Raw genomic sequence first — 24,509 nt, forward strand, 5'->3', positions numbered from 1 at the left:
AAACATTGCTGTTTCTTTTATTGAAGACATATAGCAGGGGTGGTTTATACGGGGTTCAGTACAACAGCTTGTGGTTTCTACGTGGACATAGGCCACCAACCACCGCGGGTTCGAGCGTCGCGCGAGCCGAAGCCCCGATCAGCCGTCACCACGCGCACACTGAAACACCGCAGCGCGCACTCAACCTCCACCGGGAGGAGAGCACTGCGCTGCAAGGACACAAACCTCCAAGTTCACAAAGGAGACGTCTATTGAAACGCCATCCTCCAGCGACACACACACACACACACACACACACACACACACACACACACACACACACACACACACACACACACACACACACACACACACACACACACACACACACACACACACACACACACACACACACACACACACACACACACACACACACACACACACACACACACACACACACACACACACACACACATATATATACAAACGCACATACACACTCAGTCACCGTGTCAAGTGAGCGCGCGAGGAGCAAGGCTCCCCTGCGCGCACGAAGTGACACGGAGTGCGCGCCACAAGCACGCAAGGGCGTGCTGTGATCTCTCTCTCGCAGTGACGAAAGGGTTCCTTTGAGAGAGAGTGGGCAATCACCGCAAGGTACGCCTGTCGCGGATCGTTGGATCCCGATCGACAGGCTCGAGCTTCGCTCTCCCAGGTAAGACCCGGAGCAGACGAACTCTAGTACACACTGGTCTGCGCGGACAAAGGCCGGCAGACAAGAACAGTTGCGTACGCACCTTGCGATGTCTCGGAGGGGTCTCTCTCAGAGCTCCGCTCGGACGGTCGCGCAAGCGCGACCGTCGAAGCGGTGCCGTGTTCCCGCCAAAAGGCGCCAATGAGAACAGCCACTGGGACGCCAGGGCGGAGCCCGAATGACAGTGACAAGTCGTCCGAGCCCCTCTCCGCCGCCTCAGGCGGGAGAAAGGGAACGAGGAGAACAACTGGGAAGCGGGCGGCGGCCGCGCAAAGGACAGCCGCAGCAAGCCCGAATCCCACAAGCTTCATGTAACATGGTTAGGAAATGCTTCATGAAACTCATTAGTCAGCAAGAAACACACAGAGCCATTTATGGCATTCCACAATTCAGCAATCTGTGGAAGGAAAATTAAAACAATGTCATAAGGCTGAAGCAAGAGGAACAATGTTCGATGGGTGAGCCCGCCCCCGCGCATTAGGAGTGGTCAGTCTGATAAGTACGTGCTTCAATGTTGGTCGGCCGTGTGCAATCTTAGGCAGCATGGGTAGACGCTGTTACACTAGCGATATAACAGCAGCTGCAGGGACGATAGAAGCGCGTCAATCAGATGACGGGGAAAACCGACGGTCGTGACGGCTGTACTGAATCTCTCTTTAACGGATTCCAGTTTGGAATATCGCTTGCGAAACAAGGTACTCGAAGATAGGTATCTATGATTAGTGAAGCTGCTAACTCGCTTGTTAAGCGCAGTTTTTTGAAGCGCGTATCCAATTGAGTTAGGGCAGATTGCTTTGATATGATTGTGCCAACCAGGTTATCGTGTAATTGACACCAAGGTATTTGAATTCGTTAACAAGATAGGACTGCGCCCGCGAGTGTTATACGTGCATTGAGAGTCTGTTTCTTGAGCAGTGAAAGTCATAGCAACAGTCTTATTGAAATTCATGTTCGTCTGCAATGTGATGCCCTAGCATGAAAACAACGAAAGACGTCGTTGAGCACTCGTTGATCATGAGGGGCTCCGCTGGGTTAGGGTAGCGAATCAGTCCCTTAAACTTCACTTGGCGTCTTCGTACTCCAGCGGGCATTTGGATCCCGCCCACAGACGCCGCCATTTCCTAGACGGATCGAAAAAGCTTTTGCGCTAAACGCGGCATGACTGCTCTTTCGTCCGCCACATCGGCTTACAAAACAGACGTCGGCCTATGTCGTTACCGGCTGCGCCAGGTCAGCAAGCTGTTCACGAATAAACGAAAAAAATATATACATTAAAAGCTGAAAATTTGATGTCTAGTTGCTTGGCATATCAGAAATAAAATGCAGGAAACAGTTTATATTACAAACTCCGTGTCCCGATCTCTTTTAAGCACTGAAATGATCGAAGACGAAGGAAATTGTTTACGCCAGGGGCCGAAGAAAGTTCATAGGCAATACTTTTCAACATGCTTTTCAAAAGAGAATTCACGCGGTCATGCCAGCTATGCGAAGAATGTGCGAACAAGGTGATACCATACCTTACAACACTGAGTGCAAGTGCGTATGATCGTCTTTTAGCAGCAATGCTTTTTAAGCCGGAAGTGTTCCGTATATCGTGTGCAGCTGAATGTGTTCGCAGTAGTGACGTCACCATGACCGGACGCGACGCCATGACCGGAATTGATATCATGACGCCACGTCCGCTTCTACATGAGGGTACAGACGTCACCATGACCGGATGTGACGTCAGTCATGTCTAATAACCGGAATTCACATCATCATGACGTCAGGTCCGGCTATGACCGATTACTTCACCTGATGATTCGCGCATATACGAAGCTGCCCCGCTGGGCGTCCCCCCGTGCTGCGCCTTTAATAACAGTAATAATAATTGGTTCACAGAAAAGGAAAGGAGCGGCGGCTGCGTTTCGATGGAGGCGAAACGAAGTGGCGTCCGTGTGCTGTGCGATGTCAGCCAACACCACCTAGACTACTCAAGGCCTCTCCGCTCCTCCGTGACGTCATCACATTACGACGAACGCGGAAGCTGCGCGTTGCTGGGGGCTTATTCTTGTTTTACTAGAATTGTGGTTGTTGCCGCATGCGAAAACATTCTTTGGTGTTTAAGCCCCGTTGTTTAATAGTATTAATAATAATAATAATAATAATAATAATAATAATAATAATAATAATAATAATAATAATAATAATAATAATAATAATAATAATTGGTTCATAGGAAAGGAAAGGCGCAGTATCTGTCACACTTGTTTCTGTGGACACCTGAACCGCGCCGTTAGGGAAGGGAGGAAGGTAATACATAACTTTTGAGTTGGCTCCAATATCGCAAGTAAACGTCTGTATGTTCGTGCAGCGGATTTTCTAAAGAAGATTAAAGTTTCAGGAAACAGCACAGAATCTAAATGAGTTTATGAAAAGCCAGAAGCACTGCTTTTATTGTGCCAGTGTTAGTATAACGCTACGGATATAAACATAGCTTCAGAAAGTCAGCTCTATAAACGCTGGAACATTCTGTAGTCTCTGCACTCGTTTTGGAAACAAATAGCAAGAAAGTTTCGATTTGTTGTGCATTTATTTGCTCAACTGGTAAAATGTGAGCGACGGTTTTTGGCGATGAAAGGAGGCTTTGAATCATGAAAACGTGGGCCGTTTTCGCTACATTTGAGCTGTTGCTGGCCATGCCGACAATAGTTGCCACCCTTATGGTCAAAATACCGTCTGTAGATGCATTTTTCATCCATCATTAGAACCGCACATTTCTCATGATCTTTCATTGTTGTCACAACCTTTTTTGCATGCGACAGGAATGAGGCGTCCTGCTGCTCAGCTGCTGGACTGACGGCATTTGAACAGCAGACACGTCTGATAGTTTATTCATGCAGAAGAATAAGACCTCCGCCGCTTCTCAAGTATTTATAGGCGTGAGGAGAAATTGTGAATAAAAGGCTCGAAAATACGAGCAACTCAGAAGAGTAGCGGGGCGATTTGCTGGAAAGAAGGGATATGTGTTCCAACAAGAAGGTCAAAGCATCCTGTCGCTCCTCGCTTTGCAATTCTTGGTTTAAAGCATCCTCAAGAAGGGACTGCACAAGCGTCAGTGTGCTATCTGTCTTATCCACGGGCTTGAAGGCAGACACCTTATCAAATCTCTCAATGGCTTCCAGTAGATTTGTTAGGCACCGAATGTCATTTACAATTTCTGGAATGTTTACACCATCAACTTTGGTCACCTCTACGTCTTGAAAAAACAGCCTTATGGACAAGTCCTTTGTTACTTAACTGATTTTCTGATAGCTGGAGCACAATCAAGACCGAGATTTAGAAACAGCATGTACTCAGAATAGGAAACAACTTTCCAAAATTCCGAAACCTGGATGCGTGGAAGACCGCTTAACAGAGCCTGAAAACTGTCAATTCTGTTGCTGTGTTCTTCCTCTCAATGCTTCTCAATGAACTGGTTGATGGCTTTTTGTATTGCAGCTGCTTCAAGATGCGCCTTCTCGTCATCTGGGGCCTCTCGAGAGGCACTTGTAGCTGGACCAGAAAGATACGCTGGGCAGTTTGGGAGTATGCTTGGTACTGCGTCAGGTCCAAGTAGTACCAGTTTCAGCTTAGCTTCAACCACTTTCCCTGTCTTCGCATCCACGTAACTTGTTTTGTCGACCATGTCCGCAGGCTTAAATTGACGCTCGCAGACCTAGAATGTGAAATGAGACATTACGAGGATGCAGTACCTGAAAGTAAAAAAAAACCCAGCAGCCCTACCTTTTAAGGTTCTAATGATCGCAATTTAGTTTAAAGTCCGCGCGCACTAAATATCAGTAATACTGTGTCTCTAAGTCACATTCACGAAGTATAAAATAAGGTTCGCACCGTAGCTATGGAAACTTTCTTTTTAAGGCGAAAGCTTTTAATGGCTCATGCTGTCGTGGACAAAGTGTGTCCCGCTTTTGCGGCGGCTGTCACTTGGCGTTCCTCGGTGTGCGTTCTGTGGAATTCAGATGCAGGAACGCTAGACAAGATGAGACTTCTGGAGGAAAGGCGCAGTATCCGTCGCACTTTCTCCGACAAGTGTGGTTGGTTGGTTGTACAAATTTTAATTCCATCGGAAACGGGGAGTCGTACGCCCGCGGATTAGAGGCTGGCAGGTAGCCCTTGGCTTGTTGCGGCCTCTTCCGCCAGATGGACGGTGCGGTGCTGGATCGCAGGGTCCGGGCTTCGCAGCAGGGTATCCCAGGCTTCTCTACTTGTAATATTTTGCCCTCTCCCTGGAGATTGTGGGCACTCCCAAATTATGTGGTCGAGGGTCCCTCTCGCCTCACAGTGTTTGCAGAGATCATTGTCCCTAAAGTCTGGTAGCGCGTGAAACGCCCAGACCGGGTTCATGAACGTATTAGTTTGTAGCCACCTCCACGCGACAGCTTCTCTATTATTTAGTCTAATATCTGGCGGGGGTACCAGTCTACATCCCAATTTATAATGGTCGATGATTTCCCCGTAATTTTGCAGACGCTCGTCGTATGCCCAGTGTTCGGGGGGCTCGACGGCTACCCGGAAGTAGAGAGCTCGGGCTAGCTCGTGAGCCGCCTCGTTACCAGGGACGGCAGCGTGAGCGGGTGTCCAATTTAACTTAATTTTCCTATTTATCGTTCTTTGGGTGAGGATTTTGGCCGCTGGCGATATCCTCCTCTTCCCAAAATTTTGAATGGCAGTTTTGCTGTCGCTAATTATGAACTTGGCTTCCGTTCCTACGCAAGCTAGCGCTATCGCAACTTCCTCCGCAGTCTTTATGTTGCGGCCTCTGATGGCTGCCGTGGATACCGGTGCCCCTCAGCCATCGACTACCGAGGCTACCGCCGCACCTGTTCTGCCACTTGCCGCATCAACATAGACTACAATCCCACGGCCATAACGAAGAGGTCCTGAAAAAATTAGAAAGTTACGCGATGCAAACCCTCGGGCTCTTGAGGAGAGTCGCCACTAAAGGAAGAGGCCTCAAGGAGAGAAATTTACTAAAACTAATCCAGGCATACGTAATAAGCAGAATCAGTTACGCCACACCCTACCTGGACATCAAGGCCGGCGAAAAAGAGAAGTTAGACTGCCTGATTCGAAGATGCGTTAAGAAGGCGCTAGGACTGCCCATGGGTACCTCGAGCGAACGACTGCTCGAACTCGGGGTGCATAACACGTAGGCGGAATTGGCGGAGGCAGTGCGAGTCTCCCAATTAGAGAGACTAAGCACGACCGAGACGGGCAGGGTAATCCTTGCAAAAGTAGGCCTCAACCCAGATAGGGGAGTTAAAAAAAAAAAGTCACAAATTATAGTGAAATCAGGAATGCCTTGGTAGTCCCCCCCTTCCCTAGGAATATGCATCCAGAATTTAATGTCGAAAGAAGGGCCAAACGAGCCGAAGCTCTAGAGCGACGGTTCAAGAACATGGGAGTAAAGGAAGTAGTCTATGTTGATCCGACAAGTGTGCGTTTGGATGGTACGCCATCGCGATCCTGTCGCGGGCGTTCCTTGGCGTGCGTTCAAGTGTGGGATTGCAGATGTCAGGAACGCTAGACAAGATGAGATTTCTCGGGCTTTCGCCTTCCACTACTTTACTCGCTAAAGTCCCTCGTTATTTTTAAGGTAAGTATCACGCACACATAATCTCGGAGTATCTATGTAGCGTTAATGATGCAAAGTGTCGATAACAAATAGTAAAGAAGAATATTTGCCTTACCACCGATCGCTTTCCTGGTGTGAAATCGGCCCGATGGATGGCTTTTATCCACTGAGCCCTCCTCACTGAGTCCGATGGGAACGTGAAGACTCTCACTGTATCCCCACCATCATAGTTTGCGCGGCACCGCGGTACACAGCAATGTCCAGGCATTCTCAAAACGTGCACACTTGATGAAAACACTGCAGCATCAGCGCAGACCTGTCACCGCCACTCATCCAGTGCTTATTTCTAAAAAAAAATCAGCAAAACTTTTGCGACGCACATTGCACAAAGGCGAAATCTCGCACTGCAGTTTGAGCATGGACACCACCTAGACTAACCACTCGCACCCCTCGCACCCGCCTTCTGGATATGCGCCGAGACGAGAGACGACGAAAGAGGTCCGTCGTAGTGAGATGACGTAGGCGCGAGGAGGAGGATATGAAGAGGCCTTAGTTAGTCTAGGTGGTGTTGATCTGTCATACTTTTCCGCCAGTGACAATAAACAGAAATGACGAGTCATGAAGTATAATCGCGGATAACTTAGTCGAACCAAATGCAGACAGCATCCCTGTGTCATATGCGGTAGTGTAATCTTCCCTATTTTTTTTGACCGCGAAAGAAAGAAAAGATTTCACTGTAAACAATAACCATGCTGTGCTTGCTTCGTAATCTGCTAAAAAAATGTGTGAAAAACAAGGCGGCCGCGTGCTGTGCGATGTCAGTGCACGTCAGATAACTCGGCCTGTTGCTCGCACCAAAACTTTTTCAGGATCTTTTTTTCCCCGAACAATTGTGGACTGGGATGCTCTTCCCCACGAAGTCGCCGCCCTCTCATGCCAGTCTTCATTTATTGATGCCTTAAAAATTCATTTTAAAAAAAAAATGACCTGTGCTTGTATTTTCTCATGCTTGTAAACCCACCCCTTATGTAATGCCTCCAAGAGAGGCCTTTAAGGAAATAAAGTGAAGTGAAGTGAAGTTAAAGAGCCCGAGGTGGTCGAAATTTCCGGAGTCCTCCACTACGGTGTCTCTCATAGCCTGAGTTGCTTTGAGACGATAAACACTACAAACCAAACCAAACAAATATGTGTCATGTGATTGTGCCAAGATCGCTACCAAATTAAACACCAACATATTTTATACAGTGTCATCGGAGTAAAATGACAACCTATATCGCAGCGTCGGAGCAAAAAAACAAAAAAAAAACAATAACAGATTCGTTCCACACTGTTGTGTTTAAGAGATTTTTAAAACATACCAGTTTAGTTGTCTATTGGTCTATCAAAAGATCATTCGAAGAAAAGCAGTTCATTGCATTAAAAATATTTTCTTGTAGTAAATAAACTGTTGTTTTGTAGATCCAGATGAAGACAAGTCCACTTGTCGAAACGTTGGCTCGACCTGCGAACTGAAGCTTCCCCCTCCACCTCACCCCTCCTCTACCCTCGTTCAGTGCTTTTTCATAGCTGTTTTGTTGGAAATATGGAAATATCGTCACCGTACTGAAAGACCGTCCAGTTTAAAACTGCAGACGCGAAGTCATCAATAAATAAATTGAAAAGTAATGGTGATAGAATGGGCCCCTATGGTACTCCTGCCTTCAAAATCTGTCGGCTGCTAACGGCTGTGGATATATCCAGAGCTATAACTTGCGAACGGTCATGTAAATAACTTAACTTTTCCAAAGCTCACGGAATAGCCGCCTAAATCCGGGCAGATGGTTTTCGCAACAATATTTCGTGGTTCACCGTTTCGAAAGCCTTTGCAATATTTTAATAATAATGATAATCAATCAATCAATCTTTATTTAATGTGCGCAGGAACAACCATGTCGTCTTCGTGCTGCAGCACAAATAAAAAAGGAAAAAATAAATAAAAATGCACACAAGTTTTACACACACAGATACAACACAAAAGAAGAAACAATAACACATGAAATGAAACTGAGCCGAAAGGCATCACGGAAAGAAAGAAATCAATGAGTAGCATGTCTTATATACACAGCCAGAGAATTGTAGAGCACATCACGAAAAAAAAAAACAATAGATAGAGAAAAAACCACAAATAACTGACATTGATTATAGTAATAGAAATATACATAAAATAAACAACCATTCCAGGCGCAACAAGTGCGTGGTACTTAAAACACAGGATAGAAATACAGAAAAGTACAATAAACGAATAGAATTGAACGCGGGACAGTAAGATTCGAAAAAAAGAAGTTTAAAGTTAAAATATAAATAAGAAAAATAAATAAATAACCAGCCCTTATACATAGCATTCATTGATTGCGAAAAAGCATTTGACTCAGTTGAAACCTCGGTGGTGATGCAGGCATTGCGCAGTGTAGGCGAGCCGTACGTGAAAGTGCTGGAAGATATATATATAGTGGCTGCACAGCAACCATAGTTCTGCATAAAGAAAGTAACAAAATTCCCATAAAGAAAGGTGTTAGGCAAGGAGACACAATCTCCCCAGTACTATTCACAGCTTGCTTAGAGGAAGTGTTCTGGGACTGGGAATGGGAGCAGTTAGGGATAAGGTTAGATGGAGAATACCTCAGTACTCTGGGATTTGCTGATGACATTGCTTTGCTAAGTAACTCGGGGGATGAACTGCAGATAATGATTGATGACCTAGACAGGAAAAGTAGAAAGGTAGGCTTAAAAATCAATAAGCAGAAGACTAAGGTAATGTTCAACAGCCTCGGGAAGGAACAGAAGTTTACGTTAGGTAGCGAAGCACTGGAAGTAGTAGGCGAGTATGTCTACTTAGGACAGGTAGTAACCACAGATCCGGACCATGACAAGGAAATAAGAATAAGATTGGGATGGAGCGTATTTAGTAAGCACTCGCAGATTATGACCAGCAGCTTACCGGTGTCGCTCAAAAGGAAAGTATACAACAGTTGCTTCTTACCTATACTCACCTATGGGGCTGAAACGGGGAGGCTAACCAAGAGAGTTCTATTTAAGTTGAGGACAACTCAGAGGGCTATGGAACGAAACATTGTAGGGGTAACACTAAGAGATAGGAATCGTGCAGAGTGGATCAGGGAAATAACTCAAGTTACCGACATGCTAGTGGAAATTAATAAGAACAAATGGGCATGGGCAGGACATGTAGTGCGTTAAGAGGACAACCGATGGTACCTTATGATAACCAATTGGATTCCAAGGGAAGGTAAGCGTAGCAGGGGGCGGCAGAAAGTTAGGTGGGCGGATGATATTAAGACGTTCGCAGGGGTCAAATGGATGCAGCTAGCACAGAACCGGGTTAAGTGGAGAAATATGGGAGAGGCCTTCGCCTTGCAGTGGGTATAGCTAGGCTGATGATGATGATAAATAAGAAACGGATAAAAAGCAGTTCGAGATACTTTCAACAGCAGTGAACAGGAGAGAAAGCAAAACGTGAAGTAAATTAAATACTTAGGCTAGAAAGTGGGTTATATGTGATAAATACAGTTTGGAGTACAAAGCTACGAACGTCCAATATAAATGAAGAGAGCGAGTTTTGGAAGATGTCAAGATGAAGACAAAAAGAGTTAAATAACATCTGCATTCTGTCAAAAGGGGAATGGGAATGAAGAAACGGAGAAACTTGAAACGGTCTAAATTTCCTTATGCTCTTTCGCGGAACGCGCAGAAGCATATTCTCTAAGAGCCGAGGGCACATAATGTGGCCATGAAGGAGCTTGTACGGAAAAAATGATATCTACTCTGACACGACGGCAGTTAAGAGACGGAAGATTAAGTGGGGTACTCTTGGTGGAGCGAGAGGAGGAAGTTGAGCAAGGAAAGCGATATCGAAATATCCGTAAAATTTTTTGCTGTACTCTGTCTACCTTGCTCCAGTTCGATTTACAAGTGCTACTCCAAACAACCGACGCGTACTCCAAAAGCGGCAAGCATATGGACAGATATAACTTAAAGGGACACTGCAGCACTTTTTGCAAAAGTTGAGCTTTCAGCAGAAAGCCATAGTTTTTCATGCTGCGAACTCGAATATTAGGTTAAAATTAGGCAGAAAAAATCAGAAATAGTCTTTTTTTTTTTCAGCAGAAATACGCAGCCCGCGCGACGGGGTTACCGCGGGTCGCGCCGCCGCCTGTGATTGGCCAAGACGTCGGGTGACGACATTTGGAGGACCGGTGAAGCTGCCGATGCGGCTCCTTCGCTGCGCTGTGTGCTGATCGCAACTCTCTGCGGCTTTGTGAATGTCATTATGGCACGCCATTTCCACACCAATGACCATCGGCATTTTCACCGCATGTACCCGCACCAGATGCGCCCACAAACGATGCAGCACTTCCGTTGTGGGGAGCGTAGATTTGGCATGAAAACTTGCTTTAGTTACAGGCATTTTGAAAAATAGTGTGTGTCATTATTAGCAGAAACTACATGGCCCTCAGCGAAACCTCGGCCCGCATTTTCCTGGGAAGGAAAGGCAGCCAACAATGCCCTAGCCAACTACCTCCGTCTCAGGCCTCTCGCCCGCCCGAAAGGTCATTGTTGTGAAAAATGAACCCAAAGCTTGGTGTACCAAATCCTGCTTTGAATGCCAGTCGTGGTATCTTGGGGAAAGAAGAATTTTATAGAAAGGGTGAAGCAGTACACAGCTGCCACCAGACAATGAACAATAAGCGAAGCGCGGTTGTTGAGCTCTGAAATGGATACGAGGCATTGACGGGGCCATTGTGCTGGAGACCAAGTCAAATGCGCGCAGAATGCTGCTTGTCATAGGACATTTAGCAGACGTTGAAAGCCTTTCCTCTTTATCGTACTGTCACAATACACGTGTACGGAATTGACGGCTGATATATGTTGAAAGCCAAGCTGCAGCTCCTCCGCACCCATACCTTCATGAGAAAACCGTGTTCCGAAATGTATTTTCTTACAAGAGCTTCGTCGTTTTCATTTCCAACTTAATGTGCATTCCCAAACAAGACAGGACTATGTAAAATGACAAGGCAGCAACGGGTGCAAAATCGCATGGCTATGTATGAACAACTTTGATGATTAATTGCTTCGACGCACCGAAGGAAACCTCGCTCTTTGCGCTCCTACCTGAATGCGCCTCTACCCAGCTGAGCGGTACACTCCTTACCTTCTAATAATACTCCCCTGAGGGTTCCACGAACATATCAGGCACGTGCCTGATAGCTCGACACAGCAGTAGACTCTTCTTAATCATCTGCTAGTTCGCAAAAATCATCAGCGCGCGCTACTGATGCGTTGTCCATGTTTAGCACAGAAGCCGTTGCGCAAAGCTTTCGGGCAAAAAAAAAGAGACACGCGAATACAACCATGCGCCGATGCTGTCTGATCGTCCCATCATGAGATAGCAGTCCATGAACGGATCGCAGATGACTGTCCCGACTGTTTTGTACAAGGAAACAGAAGGAACCGTGTCACGGTTCAGCCATGCCTTTTTGTCAAAGCCCTATAGAAATCGCATTAGAAACAACTTCATGTGGTCACAGTTACGAAAATGCTTCGAGTAGAATGTTTCCTTTGGTCGGCTTGAATTTATCTCTCTTCTCAGCAACGCCGCATTGCGCCGCGAGCTTTTAATACAATGGAAGATCACGTCGTTGCGTTCGCAGCTGTTCGTGCATCCGTACACATGCAGAGCTGTGTTGTATCAGGTGCACAACACTAAGTTGACGTGTTTTGTACGTCCGCAACGTACGCAAAACGAGAAACAGCGCACGCCGAAGACTCCCTCCGTTGGCTCTGAATGCCTCCGGCTCCTAACGGTGACGTCACGACGAACGGAGAAGCGAGGTTTCTCCCTCCGCTTTCCTCCTCTGTAGCTGTCGCGCGGGGAGCGGGAAATTTGAATTGCGCGCTTTTAGTCGACGATTGCGCAGGTGGTTTATGTATAATCGAAAAAATAACTTCACAGGCATGATAAACAAATAATCTACTTCAAAAGCCTATAGTATTGGTACATTTGAAAACCGCTGCAGTGTCCCTTTAAGGAATGCAAGGGGAGTACGGAACTCTCTTGAAAGTCTGCAGACGAATCCGAGTGTCCGCATAGCCCGCTGAGCAATGCGTTTAGTATGAGAGGAGAAGCTGAGGGTGCGGTCAAAAAGTACACCAAGGTCATTAATTTCATCAACCCTGTCCAACAGCACTGAATTCACAGAATAATGCTAGAGAAAGCTATGCGTTTTACGAGTAAATGAGACAACCCTACTTTTGGAAGAATTGAGGGTAAGTCGATTCTTCGCACACTAATCAGAAAAAGCAGATATGTCCGATTGCAACAAGTAATCTTGAAAAGAAGGCATGACCTTGAATATTTTTATATCATCAGCATAAAAAAGTAACAAGGAGTTCTTGATGACAGAGAAAACGTCATTAATAAAAACGGAGAAGAGAAGCGGACCTAATACAAAACCTTGAGGAACTCCACTGGTTTCAGGATAAACGAAGGAAGTCTGTTCATTGACACTGATAAAGCAGGAGCGATCAAGGAGATAGTTGCATAGGAGGGCTACGATTGAGACTTCGACACCAGAGAGTAGAAGTTTTACAAGTAGTAATGAGTGAGTAACAACGTCGAACGCTTTGCTCAAATCACAGCACACAGTGTCAACCTGACCTCTCTGAAGGACTGCTGCGGAGGCATATGTCATAAACGTGACTTGGTTGGTTGAAGTAGAGCAACCCGATATGAAGCAATGTTGATTCGGTATGATGATATGTTTGAGATGGAAGGAAAGTACATCGTGCAACGCTAATTCTAAAAGCTTAGAGTCTGCACATAGAAGAGAAATCGGACGATAATTAGAAACATGAGATTTGTTTCCTGGCTTGAAGACAGGAAACACGCGTGCTATTTTCCTCACGCGAGGAAAGGCAGCATTGACGACGCACACAAATTGCACACAAATTGCCGTGAGCCAGACTTCAAGAGTTGTATAGCTCATAACCCGCCCAAGTGACGCACTTCGAGTTAATACGTTTCGCACAGTCGGAACAGCGTAATAATGATAATAATAATAATAATAATAATAATAATAATAATAATAATAATAATAATAATAATAATAATAATAATAATAATAATAATAATAATAATAATAATAATAATAATAATAATAATAATAATAATAATGGTGTTTATTGCCACTTTGTAGATGATACAATATGGTTCAGGCCCGTCAAAGCCAACAAGAGGCTTGAGGGACTGGGCCCGACAGTTACTGCCAGGAGTGCAACAAAAGGCAATAGATATAGCAACGCTTCCAAGCGAGAGCAAGAAAAAAAGAAAGGTGAAAAAAAAAACAGGTTAACAGCATGAGCCACCGGAATGTGCTCAGATTTCTATTGTTGGTGTGTTTTGCTACTCCTGCTTTGTGGCGATGTGGAAAGTAATCCCGGCCCCAACGTCGCAGAGCAACTAAATGTCTTCCTTGACGAACTTCAAGAGATAAAAGATGCCGGTAGAGTACGTGATGCTACCCTTTCAGAACTAGATAAAAAGCTTACCAAATTATACGAGGTCTTAGAGTTAACCGAAGTGAATGAATCTAAAATAAAAAAAAATCTCGAAGAAACGATACACCATCTTGAAGAAGCATTGTTGGCTCAGAATAACAAACTTGTTGACATTGAAGACCGTGCTCGGCGCAGTAACCTTTTGGTTTTTGGTATTAAGGAAAGCTCGAACGAAAATAGACAGGATCTGGAAATCAACGTTGTCCGCAAGGTTTTTGGGGAAAAGCTTAGCGTCAGTGTAAGTTCAGTGGCCACGAAAGGATCATACACGACCTGTGATTGTCGGCTCATACAACCACAATGAAAATATATCCCTGTGTAAGAACTGTTCAATACTAAAGGTTTCTGGCACATCAATTTCTGACGATTTTTCTCAAGAAACTTTCCAGATAAGAAAGAAACTATGGCAGTCCGGATTAGTTGATAGCGGTCCTAATGACAAAATGAAACTGGTTCACGACAAGTTGTTTCTAAACGAGGATGTATATATATGGGACAGTAATAAGAAGAGCAGAGTTTTGTTTCGCAAAAGTACTAAATCAGATGATTGACGTTCTCAGGCTGAAGAGAAGCCTGCGAAGAAGCTTCTTCGAATTGCTTGTTTGAATGCGCAAAGCGTGCGCAATAAGTCAGAAAAACTTGAATGTATTTTTCTTTCGTATGATCCCCACGTAGCCATCATCACAGAAACTTGGCTTCACGATGATATCCCGGGTAACTGCGTATTTCCACCTTCATATTGCTGCTATCGAAAGGATCGTGAAACAAAAGGGGGCGGTACTGCAGTCCTTGTAAAACGGGCTTTCATCATTTGCGTTACCAGAAGTTAACAATGCTCACGAAAGCGCATTTTGCAAAGTTGAATTTCGCGGCAGCACAGTCATTATTGCGGGTGTTTACAGGCCACTGGGATCCCCACCAGAATTATTACGTAAAAAAATACTGTGATCAAAATATCATAGTGGCTGGATACTTTAACCTTCCGGCTATAAATTGGGTAGAAATGAAGTGTGGATCAGTTGACGCCCACAGTTCTGAAGTGTTGCTTGACATGCTACTTGCATATAACCTGACCCAAACAGTTCTTGTACAACGCGAGCAACAGATGCTGCTTCCTCAATTTTTGATCTTTTATTTTGTTCTAACAGCATTCAGGATCGTACAAAACAGGTTCACGTTGGTATTTCTGACCATATCCTCATTTACTTTACTTTTTTGTTCCACGGGGCTCGGGATCTTGCAAGCCGAAACTTGTTTTTGTCAAAAATTATTCAGCTGCCTATGATCTCCAAATCACGTATACTATTTAGAGAATTCCCTTTTTTGATTTGTGACATTAAAGCATTATGGAGTAGGGATTGCGCTGATGAAAGGACAGCAAGGCAGTCAATGGAGGTTGCCACGGGCGCACCAGGTGACCTGATCATTGCAGCTGGGGCCCAGGTTCGCAGCCACAACGTGCAGGTCTTCTGTGAACTTCTTTAGCAATTTCCCATTGGTGTCGGTGTACCCATCGAGCTCCTCAGTGTGCCCATTGAAGTCATCCATCACTATTATTTCTCTATCTTCAGCCCACCTCATTGCATCCCGTCGCAGACATTCCATCATGCCGGCATTTCCACTCTCTCGCGGGTTGTGGATAGAGATGTAGACAACACACACTGCCACGGGCACCCCCATCACGTCACCAAGGACCCACAGGTGGTCACAACACTCTTTCTCGGGCGCACGCCACGCAAGCCTCAGTGCCACATCACTTCAAAACCACCACCCTTGCGACTCTCTCGTCTGTTGTTCCCCGCCCAGCACCATTTTGGGTGCACAGGAGTCTCTTACAATTCTTGGAGTTGTGTTTCCGCAACCGCATACATCATTGTCGTTCGGCCACAGCTCCGCCCTGGCGTCCCAGTGGCTTTTCTCATTGGTGCCTTTTGGCGGGAACACGGCACCGCTTCGACGGCCGCATCGCGCGACCCATCCGAGCGGGGTTCAGGGGAGACCCCTCCGAGACATCGGAAGGTGCGCACGCTACGGGTCTTGTCCGGCGGCTTTTGTCCGCGCATACCAGTGTGTACTCGAGTTCGCCCGCTGCAGGTCGTACCTGAGAGCGCAGCTCGAGCCTGTCGATCGTGATCCAACGATCCGCGACAGGCGTGCGTTGCGGTGGTTGCCCACTCTCTCTCAAAGAAAACCTTTGGTCACCGCGCGCGAGAGAGATCACAGCGCGCCCTTGCGTGCTTGCGGAGCGCATTTCTGGTCACTTCGTGCGCGCAGCGGAGCCTTTCTCCTCGCGCGCTCCCGGGACGCGGTGACTGTACCGCTGGAGGACGGCGTTGAATAAACGTCTCCTTTGCGAACTAGGAGGCTTATGTCTTTGCAGCGAAGAGCTGTTCTTCCCGATGAGGTTGAGTGCGCGCTGCGGTTTTTAGTGTATGCGTGGTGAAAGCTGATCGGGGCGTCGGCTCGCGCCACGCTCGAACCCGCAATGGTTGATGGCCTATGCCTACATAAAAAACCACGACATAAAGGTTGTCCTCTGTGAAAAATGCTACACTTGTAGTCTCAAGACACCAATCTCGAGCTGTGCTTGTATTGTACTACTGCTCTCGGTGACCTTTTAGCGGTAAGCATTATCGATCAACACGTATGAAGACCGGTCGCCTCTGTGATTCATTGTCCGCATGTCGCCTTCACGCGCATTTACCCACTACGCGTGTAACCAACGCTGCCATTTTACTGATTTAACGGAAAGGTACAAAATAAAGCGGTACAGTACGAAGAAAACAAGAAATGAATCATTAGCGAACAGCTGAAGAGGGTTGAGACAGCCTTGGAGGGTTCAGGCTCAGGACCCTTATCTGGACTGCCGCGTCGTAGCCCAGTCCGTCGAAGGAGATTGCGTTGTTAAAATTTGTGCGTCAGCGGTACAGGCATAGTGGTGCGTGACGCCCTTTGCTGAGTTGAAGAGTGTGCAAGCTGGATGATATTTACAGCTCCCGCGCCAAAGGGCTGCGCACTGGGCCATTCGCGTCTTCAGCGCTCTTTTGATCGATGCCTTTTTTGTCGGCGCACAATGGCGTTGCTGCTGCGCCGCTTGTCTGACGTCAGGCGTTTCTTGTTTCGCTGCGATCCGCGGACGGAATCTGTGTGCTGGCGAAATGCACTCACTCTGTGCTGAGGTGGGTAAGAATTTATTTCTGCTTCTTTCAGGCGAACCAAAATCTCAGTGTGAATGTGTTTCGCCTCCAGTCTAGCGCGGCGGTCGTGACCGAGACGCGCAGCTAGCGCGACTATATTGTACATACGTGCCTCTGAAGCTAAAAATGATCAGTAATTACAAAAGAAATATTCTTCCGAATTGAAATAACGCGCTTTATTTTAAGGGGTGAAGCGTGGACTAGTACCTTTTCGTCTGGCCTATTTCTTTAATTCACAAATATCGATTAATTAGCATTGTAATTCCGGATTTAAACATCTTGGAAAGCAAAAAAGCACATTTTAAAACACAGACACAAAAAGGGAACGAGAGGGAACACGTTCCCTTTCTGTGTCTGTGTTTTGAAGTGCGCTGTTTTGCTATCCAAGATGATTTATTAACTAGCCCGTTCCTTCACTCTTGCCGGATTTAAGCACTCAGGTGAATAGGAACGGTGTTGACCGCCATGAACGTTGCCCGACCCAGGTGCTTGCAAATGAGTTGCCTTAGCGTGATCCTTTTAATTTTTCAAAAATTAAATCCCACGAAATATAGAAAAAAATAATTCAACATAACAGTGTACTCTTGTATCAAATGTGGCGCGAAAATAGCGCCCTCATCAGCGTGAGTGATGCCATATTCGCGTCATTTGCGCTTCTCTCGACGAAACATTGCTGCGGGCTATAAGGATAAGCTGCAAGCAGATTGCATCAACGACAACAGGTCACGTATGGTGTTAATTTGCTGTCTTCCGGTAAGTTATCAGGGAAACAAGCAATGATGAGTTGAATATCGGGAGGGCAACAGTTATACATTAGGAGTAGCACCACCTGAGTGCTCGTTTCGAAAGGCCATACTCGTAGTTAACAGTTTGCGCGCGGTTAGTGAAGAAAGGGCGGATATCGAATTGAGCCTGTCAACCTCAAGTTTCGCGAACAAGACGTCTGCTTACTGTTTCGAAAAATTACACCTATTATACGAAAATAGTTCATAGTAAGGAAGTGATTACTCCCTTGCTACAAGTCTACTTTACATTGGGGGTTTCTCCTAAATATTCGATCAACAAAAATAGTTCATGAGTGCTTTTGGGCATCTCTAATCAGTACTATTTGGCAGTACAATGAATAAGTAATTCTGGGCAGTAGAATGAAACTGATAGCACAAAAAAAGCAGAAAGACCGAACTGAGGACGAACTGGTGATTGTTTGCTTGCGTCTGCAAAATGCGTCTATTGTGCGGCGAAACCGCACACGGTCGCCTTTAGGGCATCCTGAACGATCGGCAGCACAGTGTCCTTGCACGTCGGGAAAATGAGAGAAATGCGACCATGTCTTCGGATATGCCCACTCTCGCAGGGGAGCAAGGCTGTCTGGATGCGGTTTCACTATATATCGTCTGTAGTCTGGTTGGATTCAACACGCCGAACTCCAGAGCAATTCATGCGTGGCCATTGCTTCATTCGAGCGCGCAACATCCTCGTGTGCGCAATCGGGAGCACGCTTTTTTAAAGCGTTGGAACGGGTGTGATGCGGAACAACTGCGATTCTGTGTTTATGGCAGTGGGTCCATTTGATTTTAAGAGCATTGGGTTCGTTCGGCCGGAAAGCTGTCACCGCAGCCTGACATTGCGCCAACAAACATGTCGAAAAACTTTGGTTGGTCTACAGAGTCATGACGTCAATTTCAAACGAATTCAAATAAAGTTAATGAATTAGGGATGTCCAAATGAAGCCGAAATTGGCGAAAGGCTTTTTCTGATGTTGGTGTTTCAGAAAAAAGAAGTAATTAAATAACGAAAATTTGTCGCCATAGGGTTCGAACCCGGCCCCTCTGCATGCCAGGTGGGCAACGGACGCATAGAGTACGAATGGTCTTTGGTACTGGGCATGTTAGAGGGGCACTATAGTCATTGGAAAGAAATCTCTATTCTATAGCCATTTAAAATTGCTGTCTCTCTTCCAAAACACCATTAATGTCTTACATTGTGGCGTTTCTTTTAGTTTGGGTGAGATTCCTAGCAGACAGGTCCTCGCTCCATGCAATCTAGCGCATAATCCGCAAATTGACCAAATTTTGCCCTCTGCTCGAAAGGTCTTTTAAAACGCTGTTTTGAAGCCTAGCCCTGCGTACATGTATGACAATTATATGGATCAGAGCGCGAAAGCCAAGCTTTTCCCAAGGAGGTTATAAAAAAAACTAGGCGGCTATATAACCGCATTGGCCTTTCCGCATACTTCCTCACAAAGATGCGGTCAAGGTTGGTGCATATTAACCGCGCCTTCGAATGACACTTTTTATGGCGACTGACTGACCCTGTCAGAGGATCCTTGACTGTTAAGTAGGCATGCTAGATAGCGTCTAGAATACGAGTATGTATTACAGGGTAGTCGACCTAAGGTCAGAAAGGTCGAAGAGCATGGCCATGGAAGTGCGTTTTGGAACTGACACGTACTGATTGCACAGATTGTGGCTGACTGCGCCCCTTAAAGGCCTTGTTCGTACATTGAGGATAAGCAGATGCATTGTACGAGAAGTACGACCGATTAGTAATTAGTGTTAATTAATGGCACTAATTCATGTCACCAAACAACTTGCCCATACGCGTTCGTGATGGCGCTGTGCAAATTTGTGGAATATTTCCTCGCCAAGGACGAGCTTCAGTGTCCCTCCGCAGATGTGAGGCTGCACGCGATTCGCTTGCCGTCCACTGGGAGGGGGCAATTATGGCGAGTCCGTACATTAGCGTTTGGCAGTTCGATCGAGGCGCTGTCTGCGCCGTCTTTCTTTTTCGCTTATCGAAGACGCTGCGCCCGTAACTCAGTTCTTTTCTCGTAGGGCTACGCAAGTCTTCATGATGCCCTGCAGCAGCCGACACCGTGAGAGCGGTGCCAGTAGACGACGGCAGCGCTGACGTACGTATACACCCCTTTATACCGGCTTATTATCCAGAGACGTACTCCGCGCGCTAAAGGTACGTCAGCGTAGCGAGAGAAGGACAATTAATGGAATGCACCAAAACCGGAGCGAACGTTGTAAAACAAATTCTTGGGCGATGGACGCTCCATGCTTAACTGGCCGTTCTGAGACTGCATGGGAGAAAACTATATATGCAATGTTGAAAGGAGGACCCGGGCCGGAGTCGATTTAATGTTTTTTTGATCGTTATGGTTGTATATTAGTAGCAGTAGCCTGACGTATTTCACTCTGGAGGTGAATGTGCTCTAGTCGATAAAAAATCACATAAAAATGTCCGTTGTCTTAACAGAATTTTTGTGCCGCTGCTGACAGAGAACCTTTTGTGACAACAGAATTTTCTCTAGTAACATCACAGTTTTGTGTAGTTAGAACAGAAAGTAGTGCAGGTATACAAAACTACAGAACAGTCTGACGTTATAAAACAGAACTGCCGAATATTTTGCTGTACTTTAGTATGGTTAATTTAGGTAGTTTGTTTTGTTTTCGATTGGGCGTGTACAGACATGCATTTAATTTTGGGCGTATAAATCACCCGATTATGCACTAGCCTATAGGGTGTAAGCAAAAACTTGCGCTGTATAAAACAATGGAGCTGCAGGCACATCGGAAGGAGAGTATAGAGTGCATGGAAATATCATTGCGTGTGATATGATCTGATGACGTGGAAACTCTGTGTAAAAATGCATACGAAAGAAACAGCGGTAGCACAATGGTTCAATTTTATTTCATTTAGTCTTCGTTGAGTGGAAAAAAAAAGAGAAATTTTCTGCCATCACAAATGTTCTTTAATTGCTGAAGAACTGTGCCGAAGGAAACACACCACAAGAAAGAAGACGGGACATAGGCGCTACTCACAACTAAATTTTATTGAAGGCCACGAGGGAGATTATATAGGTGAAGTTTCAAGGAGAAAGAAGGGTGAGATGAAAAATATGGGAAACAAGAAACGACCATCGAGGACGCAAGGAAACAGCAAAATAACAAAGGATTAATGGATAACAGCACCTAAAAACTTAAATTCGGAGGCAAGAAGAGATAATGAGGGGGTTCTGATACACCTACTGCCAAACTTCTTAATGTGAAAAGCCTTCAAACTAACACGTGCCGTCTTATCCTTACTCTTTCCAAGAATCTTCGTCTCATTCAAACGCGCCCTCTATCTGTTGCACTTGATTACGTGCGCAACCAAATGTTCTTACTTGTCCGCTAAATCTGATATCTTTCCTCCATGTTCCCCCGACACGAAATTTCTTTCATTCCACTCTTCTTTCCCATTGAAACTTCACCTATGTAAGCTCCCTCGTGGTCATCAATAAAATTTAGTTGTGAGTAGCGCCTGTGTCTCGTCTTCTTCCTTGTGGTGTGTTTCGTTCGGCGCAGTTTTTCACCAATTCAAGCATGCACCAAATAGCCAAAGAAGCGATGTTAATAAATTTTCTGTGCGGGTTTTGACCGAAATCCTGTTAGTAACATCATAATGTGTAGATACTACAGACAATACTACGAAGTATAGAAACATACTACAGAAAGAACTGCAAAACTACAAAAAGTACTACGCAGAAATATTTGACGTGAAAAATCAAAGCGGCATAATATTTTGTCGTATTTTTGACACGGCTGTGTCGTTTTTCTTCGACTGGGCACCTTCAACGGTGTGAGACGACAGCGTTGATGGCTCCCGTTCGTTCGCTTGCAGGCAGTTTACCACTCGCTCCCCTAAGTTGTACCTCTGTTATCTCACACACACTCGTTGGCATACAGTCTCGTCAAAGACAATCCAACATGAATATAATCCCCCCTTCCCCCTTAACCAAACCATACCGAATGTACGGGATTCCCAGCTCACCTTCCTGTACGAATCGAAAAGCCTGAGTTGGCAGTCTGCCAAATCGGCCACGGCCACGTGTCCTGGTCACGTGCCGTTGTACGACCACTCAGTACCCGTGCTACCATGCACGTGATTTCAACTCACATCGCTGACGACGCCGTCTTTAACATTGCCGCATAAGCATCTGTGCAGATGGCAACCAGGGTGGTGAGGGGAGGAAGGGAAAGGTGATTGTATTTAGGGGGAGGGAATGTCACAAAGTTAGTGCCGACCCAGGCCTTTCATTAAGATTGCTTTCCGTGGGGCGCTCCGATTCTGGAACACGTGTGGAGGACGACTCAGTGAAGACAACAGAACGAAGAACTGTAGGAATCATTTTGTAGCGGTAAAAACACGGACACAAAGAACACGAAACACAAGGGACACCCGCTAGACTGCAACTAGTTTTTACTGTACAAATACATGATATATATACATGACAATCATTAAGCACACGCAGGTGCCTCGTCATTCACATATGGTCTCACCCCCCCCCCCCCCCCCACACACACACACACACTCCCCACCCTCTTTCCTTTGTGGCATGCGATTACGAAGATAATTTCTTTTTCTGCCAACGCGAGGGAAGGGGTGCTAACACACATGTCGCCCGCCTCGTCAATTTGATAGGCTTCAATAATCTCCCTTTCTTTTTTTTCGGCCCCCACGTACATCACGGACGTAGCATCACATACCGGAAAACAATCTTTGCAACTCTTGTAACGCCTCACCAATTCCGACCCTCCAGCCAGTGATTGAACAGCCCTACGGTGCTCTCTTATACGGTCATTCAAACACCTTCTAGTTTGGCCAATATATACTTTGCCACAGGCGATATATTTCTGAGCGATATATTTTTATCACTGTGTGACAAGCGGATTACTGAGTGTTTAGATAGGAGTGTTGTAAAATGTTGTAGATATGTAGATGATTATCTGGTGTTTGCTAAACTGAACTGATGCCAGCAAAGCGGGAGTGTTGTTACTAGTGTTTTAGAGGTGTTTGATAGGTGTTCTGGGAGGGGGGGGGGGGGGGGGGGGCTCCGTTTCACTCATGAGCTTCCTACAAATGGCTGTATACAGTTTTTAGAACTGTCCATCTGCATCACGGAAGAGCGTACATGCTGGGCTTATAAACCACGGTCCAAAAAACAGATTTTAAACTATGCTTCCGCACATTCGAAGTTAGTTAAGCGTGGCATAGTGATAAATGGCCGACGTGCGGCATTGCAAAAGTCGTGCACGCATAACACCGCATAACGCCAGTCTTCGAGAGCAAGTTAACCGTTTGGCCAAAGCGGGCTACCCCCCTGAAACAGTGACTGCGGTGATGGAGGTATTGATAAGGGAACTTAATCTCGCCCTTGGTGGTGCCAAAGCGAAGGCATCTGCTGAAAGGCAGAAGCGACAGGTGGCAATTCCTTATATCCACCGCCTTTCTCACCGCCTCAAAAAAGTGGCACAGAAGGGTGATCTGGGGGTACAGTTCACGGCTCCCGACAAGCTGGTCCGGCTATGTTCTGCTGTCACGGAAGCGAAGAAGCCATGCTGCACCAAAAAACACCAGACTAAATTTGTGACATGTAGGACGGGAGTCGTGTACTCAATCCCGCTTGCCTGTGGCAAAGTATAAATTGGCCAAACTGGAAGCTGTTTCAATGACCGTATAAGAGAGCACCGTAGGGCTGTTCAATCACTGGCCGGAGGGTCGGAATTGGTGAGGCATTGCAAGAGTTGCAAAGATTGTTTTCCAGCATGTGATGCTACGTCCGTGATGTACGTGGGGCCCAGAAAAAAGAAAGGGAGATTATTGAAGCCTATCAAATTGACAAGGCGGCCGACATGTGTGTTAGCACCCCTTCCCTTGCGTTGACAGAAAAAGAAATTACTTATCTTCGTAATCCCATGACACAAAGGAAAGAGGGTGGGGAGTGTGTGTGTGTGGGGGGGGGGGGGAGGTGAGACCATGTGTGAATGACGAGGCACCTGCGTGTGCTTATTGATTGTCATGTATATATATCATGTATTTGTACAGTAAACACTAGTTGCAGTCTAGCGGGTGTCCCTTGTGTTTCGTGTTCCTTGCGTCCGTGTTTTTACCGCTACAAAATGATTCCAACAAGAAATTACCAACTAGCCCAACTTGACGTTTTAAAGAACTGTAGCCTAAGGCCAGAGCACAAACGCGTTCCCCCGCTATCCCCAGCCTTCTGAATCTCTTTTTTTGCCCGTAGAGCCCCATCTATCTCGCCTTGTTTTCTTTAGCACAACTTCGTTCGATCCCGTAACGTTGCTTAAATAGTTTAAATGTGGCATCAGAGTTCACAGTCCTCCGTAAAGAAAGTAGTAAAATTTCCATATTGAAAGGTGTTAGGTAAGAGGACACGATTTCTTCAGTAGTATTCACCGCTTGCTTAAAAGAAGTAATCAGGGACCTGTAATGGGAATTTTTAGGGGCAAGGGTTAATGAAGAATACCTAATCGCTGATGACACGGCCTTGCTATGT

At 45.9% G+C, this 24,509-nt stretch overlaps 1 protein-coding gene and 1 pseudogene across 10 annotated transcripts in view; one reads left to right on the top strand and one right to left on the bottom strand.

Moving 5' to 3' along the window:
- The window catches only part of LOC146201241 (glycoprotein-N-acetylgalactosamine 3-beta-galactosyltransferase 1-like), a 201,685-nt gene that overhangs the window by 102,390 nt on the left and 74,786 nt on the right, over positions 1–24,509 (top strand). For 5 of the 10 annotated variants that reach the window (XM_084595722.1, XM_084595725.1, XM_084595721.1 and 2 more), the window contains exon 3: positions 19,996–20,072. The exons of 3 other annotated variants lie outside the window; for them this stretch is intronic. The gene's annotated coding sequence lies outside the window, so the exon portion shown is untranslated. Of the gene's footprint in view, positions 1–17,000; positions 17,144–19,995; positions 20,073–24,509 lie in introns of those variants that run through there. 2 more of the 10 variants (XM_084595724.1, XM_084595727.1) reach the window with 1 other exon arrangement.
- Positions 3,701–6,621, bottom strand: LOC146201243 (uncharacterized; annotated as a pseudogene).

The sequence above is a fragment of the Amblyomma maculatum genome, chromosome 2, assembly GCF_055883805.1.
Source record: "Amblyomma maculatum isolate TAMU_Amacu chromosome 2, ASM5588380v1, whole genome shotgun sequence".
In the NCBI taxonomy this organism is placed as follows: domain Eukaryota; kingdom Metazoa; phylum Arthropoda; class Arachnida; order Ixodida; family Ixodidae; genus Amblyomma; species Amblyomma maculatum.